The 12,587-nt window shown below is 40.9% G+C and overlaps 1 protein-coding gene across 2 annotated transcripts in view; it reads right to left on the reverse strand.

Moving 5' to 3' along the window:
- IMPG1 (interphotoreceptor matrix proteoglycan 1) overlaps positions 1-12,587 on the reverse strand; it is a 500,344-nt gene that overhangs the window by 293,157 nt on the left and 194,600 nt on the right. The window lies entirely within an intron of this gene.

Below are 12,587 nucleotides of genomic sequence, written 5' to 3' on the forward strand. Positions count from 1 at the left end.
TGCAGTTTCATTACATAGAAACATAAAATGTGACAGCAGATAAGAACCATTCAGCCCATCTAGTCTGCCCAATTTTCTAACTACTTTCATTAGTCTCTGGCCTTATCTTATAGTTAGGATAGCCTTATGCCTATCCCACGCATGCTTAAACTCCTTTACTGTGTTAAGCTCTACCACTTCAGCTGGAAGCCTATTCCATGCATCCACTACCCTCTCAGTAAAGTAATACTTCCTGATATTATTTTTAAACTTTTGCCCCTCTAATTTAAGACTATGTCCTCTTGTTGTGGTAGTTTTTCTTCCTCCTCCTTTACTGTGTTAATTCCCTTTATGTATTTAAATGTTTCTATCATATCCCCCCTGTCTCGTCTTTCCTCCAAGCTATATATATTAAGTTCCTTTAACCTTTCTGTGTAAGTTTTATCCTGCAATCCATGAACCAGTTTAGTAGCCCTTCTCTGAACTCTCTCTAAAGTATCAATATCCTTCTGGAGATAGGGTCTCCAGTACTGCGTACAAGTGAGGTCTCACCAGTGTTCTGTACAATGGCATGAGCACTTCCCTCTTTCTACTGTTAATTCCTCTCCCTATACAAGCATTCTGCTAGTATTTCCTGCTGCTCTATTACATTGTCTGCCTACCTTTAAAGGACCACTATAGTGCCAGGAAAACAAACTTGTTTTCCTGGCACTATAGTGCCCTGAGGGTGTCCCCACCCTCAGGGTCCCACTCCCGTGGCGCTGAAGGGGAAGGAAGGGGTTAATCCCTTACCTTTTTTCCAGTGCTGTCCTTGGCACTGGGACTCTCCTCCCTCTTCTGATGTCATTGGCTGAATGCGCATGCTCGGCAAGAGCCGCACGCGCATTCAGCCAGTCTCATAGGAAAGCATTCTCAATGCTTTCCTATGGACGCTGGCGTCTTCTCACTGTGAAAATCACATTGAGAAGCGCAGAAGCGCCTCTAGCGGCTGTCAATGAGACACTAGAGGCTGGATTAACCCATAGGTAAACATAGCAGTTTCTCTGAAACTGCTATGTTTACAGCAGAAAGGGTTAATCCTAGATGGACCAGGCACCCAGACCAATTCATTAAGCTGAAGTGGTCTGGGTGCCTATAGTGGTCCTTTAAGTAATCAGAAACGTTAAGTCATCAGAAATTAAACTAGTCACTGATGTTTGAAATGCATTGCCACATTAGGTGACTGTGCAAAATATATATCAATGATGTAATATTAATTTAACAAATTACATCCAGTTCAGTACGGCCTCATTTCACAAACTAGCTAACAGTAACGGAGTCTTTTAATTTCCACCTCTCCTGCTGACTCCACCTGATTGATTCTATGCACATAACCATATTTTTATTTATTTACTATAACAATGTTACAATTTTTCCTTTAGTTTAATGTTATTGTGCATGCAGTTTTTTTTTTATTTTTAATTCCAGTGAATGTATTTCACCAATATTTCATTTACATATAGTTTTTCATATTTTGTCTGTTAGAATTTGGTTGGCAAATATTTCAATTGTATACATCAAATGTTTGCTCTACATCCCCAACTCCCCAAATAGCTGTGTCTATCTCAATTCCTGAGGCCTCACTCCACAAACCAGCTAACAGAAACAAAGCCATTTTATTTCCACTAAGATTAAGCCACTCCTTCCTACCACTCACCCTGGGTTCTTCTAAATTTATAGCATGCTTCTTCAGCTATTTTCCAAACACACTCAATTACTTCCTTATTTCCTTTACATGTTACTGTGGCTGCAATTATCATTTGGGTTCTCTCTGGTCATCACCTCCAAATTCCCTTTGCTTCTACCTCTTGCCTCAATGCCTCAACGTATTTTAGCATTTAGATTGTAAGCTTATGGACTATTTAGCAAAGTACTTTGTGTAAAGGAGCTTCAGTGGCTCGGTCTCAGCTCACAGGCAGGGCGCTCTTTACCTTTTGTATTGGTGTGTTTCTATTGTACAGTCTTTTTGCTCAATTGTACAGCACTATGGTCCATAGTCACCAAGGCTTACACTACAGGTATAAATGGATACAGCTAGTAAACCGCAGCATATGAACATATCATACCGAGCTTCACAGTGATCTTCACTAGACATGTGCAATTCATTTCGGTCCAAATTCAAATTCGCTCGAATTTCGGCAATTCGGACATTCGGATGCTTCCGAATGTCTGAATTGCCAAAATTTGGAAGTGCCGAACCAAACCGAATTGCCGAAGTGCCGAATTTCGGAAGTGCAGAACCAAAACAAATTGCCGAAGTGTCGAATTTTGGAAGTGCTTCGGATTTCTGAAAAGTGGCAAAACAGAAGAGGAAGAGAAAATTAAGGGAATGATGACAGGAATCTAACCTAAACCTAACCCTAACCCTAATGCTAGCCCTAACCCTACCCCTACCCCAAACCCTAACTCTACCCCTACCCTTACCCCTAACCCTAGCTCTAGACTTACTCATACCCTTAACCATACCCCCAATCCTAACCCTACTGCTAGGGTTAGGTTTATGGTTAGATTCCTGTCATCATTCCCTTCATTAGGGTTAGGGGTAGGGTTAGGGAATTGCCGAAGTCCCTAATTCATGAATTCCCAAAGTGCCGAGGTCCCGAATTTTCGGAAGTGCTGAACCGAAGTGCCGAAGTACCGAAGTGCCGAATTGCCGAAGTCCTGAATTTCAGAAGTGCTGAACCGGACCAAAGTGCCAAAATGCGAATTGCCGAAGTCCCGAACTGCCGAGGTCCCGAATTTCGGAAGTGCCAAACCTAACCGAAGGGCTGAATTGCCAAAGTGCCGAATTTCAGAAGTGCTGAACTGGACCGAAGTGCCAAAATGCGAATTGCCGAAGTCCCGAATTTCGGATGTCCCGAATTTTTCAGCAAATTTTTTGCCCATGCACATCCCTAGTCTTCACTCTGTGTCCATAAACCTCCACTCATAGATAAACACATAATAATTGAATGAAACATGATAATATGCATGATATAGCAATAGCCATGGCAATGCCATAGCAAGTTTTATAGAGCATGCATTTATAAGGCTATAGTTTAGAGATGGATGTCATATTCATACAAGATTTTAATTAATTACAATATTACTAGCAAGAAGAGAGATAATTCTGATATACATATTAATGTTCCCTTGAAACAGGACATTTATTTTCCCATGGGAAGTAAAGTACATAAAAGGATTTTTTGTGAGGTGGAGGTCAGGTTTTGATTTGGGAGCTCATTAAAACATCTCTGCAATTACGATGTCCTAAATTATTTAACAGTGCTTGTTATTTTGCAATTTATTGTGCTGTCTTCCGTACAGAATGTTAAGATTTAAATCAGAGAGAAATCTGTCTCCACTGATTAAAACACATTTGCTAATATTTTAAAGAGTGTTGTGCAATATGTAATGAAGGTAGTTAATGGATATTGTGGATATCTAGTAGAGTCAGTCTGACTAAAGGCAAAATTGCCATGTAGTAACTTTGGGTAGCCAAATCCACCATCAGCTAAACATGTACAGTTGTATTCAAAATTATTCAACCCCTATTGAAAATCAGTTTTATTGTCAAAAATTAAAGACTTTCAGCTTTTTTCAATGAACAAATCAAACAAAAGCAATTGAAATAGCTCAGCACAATAAATACTTCAAGTTGTTTCCCCAAATTTAACTGAAAATGCAACTTATAATGATTTCTCCAGTTTTAACCCTTTCATGGTAAGTATATTTAGTACTTAGCAGGTCACTCTTTTGCTATTATGTACTGCTGCAAACAAGATGTATAGCCAGACACCAGTTTCTGGCAGCATACACATTGCCTGCTAATTGTTGGAGCATAGGAGCATGATTTGTGTTTGCATGATATATAAATACCACACATGGTGCCGGTCAGTTGATCGGAATCTTGATGAATGTACATAAGAATGAATGAATTAATATTAGAACTTGGAAATTATATTAAATTATATATATATATATATATATATATATATATATATATATATATATATATATATATATATATATATATATATATATATATACCTGAAACCCCTTAAAGCCTCATTACCATATTCACAATTCCTAAGGGTACTTAGAAATAACTCGGAACCCCAGACAGCACAACAACAAATCATTCAAATGTGGAATAAGTTTGAGGAAAGAGGCTACAGCAATCAAATACTACAGCAGGCATGGGATAAATGCCAGATGAATACCGTCAGAGACACTTCAAATATCTCTAGATTGGTTTTTCCAAGCACCTTCACCGCAATGTCATCCAAATTGAAAGAAACAGTGGACTCCTATTGGCATATTCTAACCAACGATCCAACATTGCCAGCAGAATTCCGACAACCACCTATGATGAGCTATCGGCGGGGCAAGAATCTCCGTGATCTTTTAGTTAAAACGGACCCCACACATTGCTACATGAAGGAACAACAACAAACAAATGTGGGCTGTTACAGATGTCTGGGATGCGTCACGTGTGGCCATATGATTCCTAGTAAAACCTTCCTCCATCCACACACAGGGAAACAATATAAAATATGTCACAGACTGACATGTACGACTGATTTTGTCATATACAAACTGCAGTGCCCATGTGGATTATCCTACATAGGGAAAACAGACCTACCTCTCAGAGAAAGAATTAGGAACCATCGGTCTAATATCAGAGTGGCATACAGGGACAAAAAAAGCAAACATTTTTTGGCAATGGGACACCAACTCCCGACTCTCAAATTCACAGCTATTGATCATGTACCTCCCCTGCTACGGGGTGGTGATCGGAAAAAAACTCTTGTAACAGCGTGAAACATTCTGGATTAGGACATTAGACACAGTGTGGCCTAAAGGTCTTAATGAAAAACTGTCATTGTCCATGTTTCTATAGATCTATCTTTATTATAACCAATAGATTGTTGTGACTCTGTGAATGTACTATTTATGGGTATTTTTTCCCCTTTCTGTGGGATTTAATTACCTACATTTATCTCTCCTCCATCTATTTTTTTCGCTCTAGATGGAAGTTTTTTCAGAACTATCCTCACTCAAAACAATGGGTTAGGGGATTTTTTTTCTGTATTCACCCAATATGTTTAACTACTATATCTGTAAAATCAAAAGTTTAATGTAATTATGTCTAGCCATCTTAGTCAAATATGAATTTAATCTTACCCAATATATAATATTTGGATACACTTAAACAGCGTCTCTACACGGCCATGGCGCACTTTTCAGGTATCCAGCGGCGAAACAACATGCCAGTGAGGCGCTTGATTTGCGACAGCCTGACACGTTGGAATTCAACACTCCTAATGTTCGACCGCCTGCTCCAACAAGAAAAAGCCGTTAACGACTATTTGTATGACCGGGGTGCTAGGACAGCCTCTGCAGAGCTGGGATTTTTTTTGCCACGTTACTGGACGCTCATGCGCAATGCCTGTAGGCTCACGCGTCCTTTTGAGGAGGTGACAAACCTAGTCAGTTGCACCGAAGGCACCATCAGCGACATCATACCATTTGTTTTCTTCCTGGAGCATGCCCTGCGAAGAGTGCTGGATCAGGCCGTAGATGAGCGTGAAGAGGAAGAGTTGTGGTCACCATCACCACCAGAAACAGCCTTATCAGCACAGCTTGCTGGACCTGCGGCAACGCTGGAAGAGGATTGTGAGGAAGAGGAGTCAGAGGAGGAATGTGGCTTTGAGGAAGAGGAGGAAGACCAGGCATCCCAGGGTGCTCGTTGTCACCTATCTGGTACCCGTAGTGTTGTACGTGGCTGGGGGGAAGAACATACCATCAGTGAGATCACTGAGGACGAGGAACAGAACATGAGTAGCTCGGCATCGAACCTTGTGCAAATGGGGTCTTTCATGCTGTAGTGCCTGTTGAGGGACCCTTGTATAAAAAGTCTGAAGGAGAACGACCTGTACTGGGTGTCCACGCTACTAGACCCCCGGTATAAGCAGAAAGTGCCTGAAATGTTACTGAATTACCGCAAGTCGGAGAGGATGCAGCAGTTCCAAATAAATTAAAAAGTATACTTTACACAGCGTATAAGGGTGATGTCACAGCACAACGGGAATCTAACAGGGGAAAGTAATCCTCCTCCCACGACCACGCCGGCAAGGACAGGATGCTTAACAGACGTGTTGTTGATGGAGGACATGCAGAACTTTTAAGTCCTACGCATCGCCACAGCCCTTCGGGGTCCACCCTCAGAGAACGACAGGTAGCAGACTACCTCGCCTTAACTGCAGATATCGACACTCTGAAGAGCGATGAACCCCTTGACTACTGGTTGTGCAGTTTTGACCTGTGGCCTGAGCTATCCCAATTTGCGATAGAACTTCTGGCCTGCCCCGCTTCAAGTGTCCTGTCAGAAAGGACCTTCAGTGCAGCAGGAGGTATGGTCACTGAGAAGAGAAGTCACCTAGGTCAAAAAAGTCTAGATTATCTCACCTTTATTAAGATGAATGAGGGATGGATCCCGAAGGGTCTGACAGTGGGCGATACATTCAACTAAAAAAGGCCTGATGAGGGGGACATAACAGGGATTAAATTGATAAGAATAGTACTACTTAACACACCACTCCTATCTGGTGGCACATTAGATTGCACGCGCAGTGCCCCAAATTTGAAGTAGGAGGACCGTCCAAGCATCTTTTTCCATCTCCCGGTTCCTAAAATTGATGCCATATACACGTCCCCTGATAGGGGACGTAACAGGGATTAAACTGATAGGAATAGTACTACTTAACACACCTTATAATAATGCAGAGAGAGGCAGCGCAGAGAGAGGAGTCTGAAGAAGAGGAGTCAGAGGAGGAAGGTGGCTTTGAGGAGGTGGAAGACCAAACACAGCAGGCATCCCAGGGGGCTTGTTGTCACCTTTCGGGGACCCTTGGTGTTGTACGTGGCTGGGTGGAGGAAGAGAACTTCAATGACATCAGTGAGGACAAGGAACGGGACATGGCTAGCTTGGTATCCAACCTTGTGCAAATGTGGAGTTTGCGGTTGTGCAAATGGACTGTTTGCGGTTGTTTGCGGTGCGTTAAACGGGGAGTTTGGTCTGTCACTGTGAAGCGGGCATAACCCTTACACTACCTGATCGATACAACATCATACCTGATGTTTTAAAGCACGTTATTCCAAACAATTTAGGAATGTTAGGTGATTTATGCCCTTTATGGATTAAAACCAGACTCTGCATCAACTATGTAATTTTCCATGGGAGTTTTGCCATGGATCCCCCTCCGGCATGCCACAGTCCAGGTGTTAGTCCCCTTGAAACAACTTTTCCATCACTATTGTGGCCAGAAAGAGTCCCTGTGGGTTTTAAAATTCACCTGCCTATTGAAGTTCATGGCGGTTCGCCCGTTCGCGAACATTTGCGGAAATTCGCGTTCGCCATTCGCGAACGGAAAATTTTATGTTCGTGACATCTCTAGTGAAGACCCATGCTGGCTGAGTGTGATGGTATTTTTACTCTGCCTGATTGAAGTCCTGTTAAGGTCTCAATCCTGGTAGTGCAGCAGCACATCCACGTATGGTGCCTACTGATACTTTGTATCAACTGCATTCCAGGCACAGTGCCAGAAATTAGCAGGCAGAGGATAAGATCTCACAATCGGCACTTATATCCCCCCTCTATTTGTGAGAAGTGAAGACCCATGCTGGCTGAGTGTGATGGTATTTGCACTCTGCCAGACTGAAGTCCTGTCAAGGGCTCTATCCGGTTAGTGCAGCAGCACATCGATGTATGGTGCCTACTGATACTTTGTATCAATTGCATTCCAGGCACAGTGCAAGAATGTAGCAGGCAAAGGGAATGATTTCACGATCGGTACACACAGCACACCAATACTAGCTTTGTGTTTACCGATCTAACAGCATAGCAATCGTGGGTGAAATTACGTTCCACTGACCTAGCAACCAAATGGAACGCAGTGCCTAGCAACTTCGGTTGAGGCACTCTGATCAACTGTTGCACGTGCAGTTTGAACGCCATTTCGGTTCTCTCACACATGAAGCTGGTTAGTATCCTTATATGTTTTGCTATATAAGTATGTTATATGTATTTGTGTATTGCATTGCCATCCTGATGAAAGCCCATGTATTGGGGCTGAAACGTCGTTATTTTTAAATGATATAGAATAAAAGTTATATTTTATTTTTACTATCAACAAGTCCTTTGAGTGCAGTCATTTCCAATCATTTCCAATCATTTTATATATATATATATATATATATATATATATATATATATACATTAGTGATAGTAAAATGTCTATTTACTGTGTATACCTGTATTCAATATTTACTCAATATGGCTGCTAGGGCACCTCCTCCCACCGACTAACTACCTCGTGTAACAAGATGGCGCCTACATCCGGAGTAAAATCCCGGGATGATAGTGACATCACGCCTTGTAGGATGTGCATTAGATAAAACTTAACCAATTAAAGATGTATACTCTCTGTTATCTACATTTTTGCATATGATGTATTTTTGCCTTTATAAGGGGCTTGTCGCCCCCCTGATTAAACATTCCAAAGTTTTTCATTAACCTGATACCTGTGTCTCAGTGTGATTTACTTCAGAAGCGTGCACGCATTTATTGTAACAATTTGGAAGGGAGCAGATACTCAAATAAACTTGGTTTGATCCACAACATATATATATATATATGTTGTGTATCAAACGAAGTGTATATATATATATATATATATATATATATATATATATATATATATATATATAAAACATAAATAAGCAAGGCACTCCTCCTGAATTTATAAACAAAAATCAAAAACTGCCTAGGTGCAATCCCGCGTCCCAAATATACAATAATAAATAAAGGGAGCACACTAGGACTTTTAAATCGTGGAAAAAAGGTCTTTACTGTATCAAATCATAATACAAATCCTGTGTAAAAGAATCGACGTTTCGACCCTTCTGGGGTCTTTATCAAGATCACAGTGAAACATACTTAATGTGTGCAATATATACATCTCAGTGTAATAACGCTTACCAATTAAAAAATCAGACAGCCGAACAGCTGAAGAACCCGGAAGTGAGGGAGCCCCATGAGGAGTGCACACGTGCACGTGCAGGTGACCTGGTTGCAAGGCAACCGAACAAACAATGTCTATACTTCAGTGAAAGGATCCGGTGGCCGGCAAGCCGGGGTACCCGGAAGTAGAAAGACCACGTGGGAGCTACCACCTGACCTGCACAGAAGTGCATGTGACCGGGTTGCTACGCAACCAAACAAACAGTGCAAATGTTCCTGTCTACGACAGAAACAGAGAATCGGACATAAACATCAGTGATGGAGGACAGAGTTACCTTAAATCCCGAGATCTAGAAGATCTGTCAGTGACATCAAAGTGCAAAAAGTGCAAAAAATTCATCAGCAGTGAGTAATGTGTGAAAAAATAGAGTCTAAACAATAAATAAAAGACAGATCACATAGATCTCTGGGGTGCAGTAAACTAAACTGCAAACATACAAAACATATCAAATAGAATACTATATCAGATCTTTCTATGTTCACTGAAATTGGCACAGAGTAACACAATTACTTTATACTATAAACATATATGTTCATGTGATGTTAATTAAAGGAGAAGCATCAGATACCATCATCACTATTACTGTATGGGGGTGGGAGCTAATTTACCATCCAGAGTGAAATCCACTTCCTCTTATTGGGCACAAGCCTCTGTATGGTCTATAATTATCAATTATACTCCCTGGCATATCAACTGGCAGTATCAACGCCCCACGCCCATAGAATCATAGTACTCTATCTAACATAAAGAGAACAAAGCAAAACAGGTACACGCAATGACTATTATTTCAGCTACATGGAATGTATAGTGTATATCAAACTAGAATCGCTTATTTTCCAAGTCTGTAAAAACAGACCAAGAAAAGATGAAACAAAGTATCAAACAATATCAAGAAGTATCACAAAACTGTATCAAGAAAAATGTATCAAAGTCCAAACACCTGTGGACATAAAAAATACTCTACAGAAACATCGAGAGGACAAGATGTTCGTTTAGTCCTTTTGGGGTCACTGTATTTAATTTGTGGATCCAGTAGGCTTCCCGCTGGAGTAATAGCTTAGACCTGTCCCCTCCTCTTGGTGGGTTCGGGACATGGTCAATTGCTATAAAACGAAGAGTCGGTAGGTAGTGTTGTGCTGATAAAAAATGTTTGGCCACTGGTTTATCCGTTCTTTGATCCCTAAAGGCTGTAGTTATCCCCGAACGATGTCCCCTGATCCGGTCTCTTAAGGTCATGTCGGTTTTCCCAACGTAAGATAGTCCGCATGGGCATGTAATCATGTATACCACATGTGTGGTCCTACATGAGATATAATGGTTAATAGGAATCCGTTTTCCACTGTGGGGATGAGCAAATGTGGTTCCAGTCAGCATGTGGCTGCAAGTGACACAGCCACTGCATTTATAGCAGCCCTTTTTATGGATTTTAGGCACTGGAGCATAACATTACTAAACTAAAAACAAACTAAAAACTACTTCCAAAAATATTCAGCTTTGATATTTGATATTAATTAGTTTGTTTTTAGTTTTAGCTATTTTAGGGGGATATCTGTGTGTGCAGGTGACTATTACTGTGCATAATTATTAGGCAACTTGACTAAAAACAAATATATACCCATTTCAGTTATTTATTTTTACCAGTGAAACCAATATAACATCTCAACATTCACAAATATACATTTCTGACATTCACAAACAAAACAAAAACAAATCAGTGACCAATATAGCCACCTTTCTTTGCAAGGACACTCAAAAGCCTGCCATCCATGGATTCTGTCAGTGTTTTGATCTGTTCACCATCAACATTGCGTGCAGAAGCAACCACAGCCTCCCAGACACTGTTCAGAGAGGTGTACTGTTTTCCCTCCTTGTAAATCTCACATTTGATGATGGACCGCAGGTTCTCAATGGGGTTCAGATCAGGTGAACAAGGAGGCCATGTCATTAGATTTTCTTCTTTTATACCCTTTCTTGCCAGCCATGCTGTGGAGTACTTGGACGCGTGTGATGGAGCATTGTCCTGCATGAAAATCATGTTTTTCTTGAAGGATGCAGACTTCTTCCTGTACCACTGCTTGAAGAAGGTGTCTTCCAGAAACTGGCAGTAGGACTGGGAGTTGAGCTTGACTCCATCCTCAACCCGAAAAGGCCCCACAAGCTCATCTTTGATGATACCAGCCCAAACCAGTACTCCACCTCCACCTTGCTGGCGTCTGAGTCGGACTGGAGCTCTCTGCCCTTTACCAATCCAGCCACGGGCCCATCCATCTGGCCCATCAAGACTCACTCTCATTTCATCAGTCCAGAAAACCTTAGAAAAATCAGTCTTGAGATATTTCTTGGCCCAGTCTTGACGTTTCAGCTTGTGTGTCTTGTTCAGTGGTGGTCGTCTTTCAGCCTTTCTTACCTTGGCCATGTCTCTGAGTATTGCACACCTTGTGCTTTTGGGCACTCCAGTGATGTTGCAGCTCTGAAATATGGCCAAACTGGTGGCAAGTGGCATCTTGGCAGCTGCACGCTTGACTTTTCTCAGTTCATGGGCAGTTATTTTGCGCCTTGGTTTTTCCACACGCTTCTTGCGACCCTGTTGACTATTTTGAATGAAACGCTTGATTGTTCGATGATCACGCTTCAGAAGCTTTGCAATTTTAAGAGTGCTGCATCCCTCTGCAAGATATCTCACTATTTTTGACTTTTCTGAGCCTGTCAAGTCCTTCTTTTGACCCATTTTGCCAAAGGAAAGGAAGTTGCCTAATAATTATGCACACCTGATATAGGGTGTTGATGTCATTAGACCACACCCCTTCTCATTACAGAGATGCACATCACCTAATATGCTTAATTGGTAGTAGGCTTTCGAGCCTATACAGCTTGGAGTAAGACAACATGCATAAAGAGGATGATGTGGTCAAAATACTCATTTGCCTAATAATTCTGCACTCCCCGTATATGTGGTATTAGTATTTACATACATAAAGTAATATATATATATTCATAAAATCCTGCTGCTGGTTGACCCTTAGTTCAGCCAGCCACCACCATTTGTTATGCATAGATAGGCAATAATGGTTACAAACTGTTATATGTATATGTGGTATTAGTATTAACATACATGAAGTAATATATATATATATATATATATATATATATTTTTTTTTTTATAAACCATCTGTGTTTTACGCATATATTGATAAATAGGATGCTGGTTAAAGTAAACTATAAACATTTTAAATATAATGTATGATTTGCTTGTTAAAAAATGATACATGTCATATATGGTTACTTATTGGTTTTTAAGATATATTAAGAGTTATTCTGCAAGTAGAATAGTAACGTTGAGTCTAAGCCATACATTATGTATGTTGGGGGGGGGGGAGGGGGTGATATTTCGCTGCTATTCCCCCCACCCCTGAACTACGCCTATTTTATATAAGTCCCATACGAGAGTACATGATCTAAAAATTCTCATACCCCCAGGAATCTGCATAACCTTGGACGGTCCAC

This window comes from Pelobates fuscus, chromosome 2 (assembly GCF_036172605.1).
Source record: "Pelobates fuscus isolate aPelFus1 chromosome 2, aPelFus1.pri, whole genome shotgun sequence".
In the NCBI taxonomy this organism is placed as follows: Eukaryota; Metazoa; Chordata; class Amphibia; order Anura; family Pelobatidae; genus Pelobates; species Pelobates fuscus.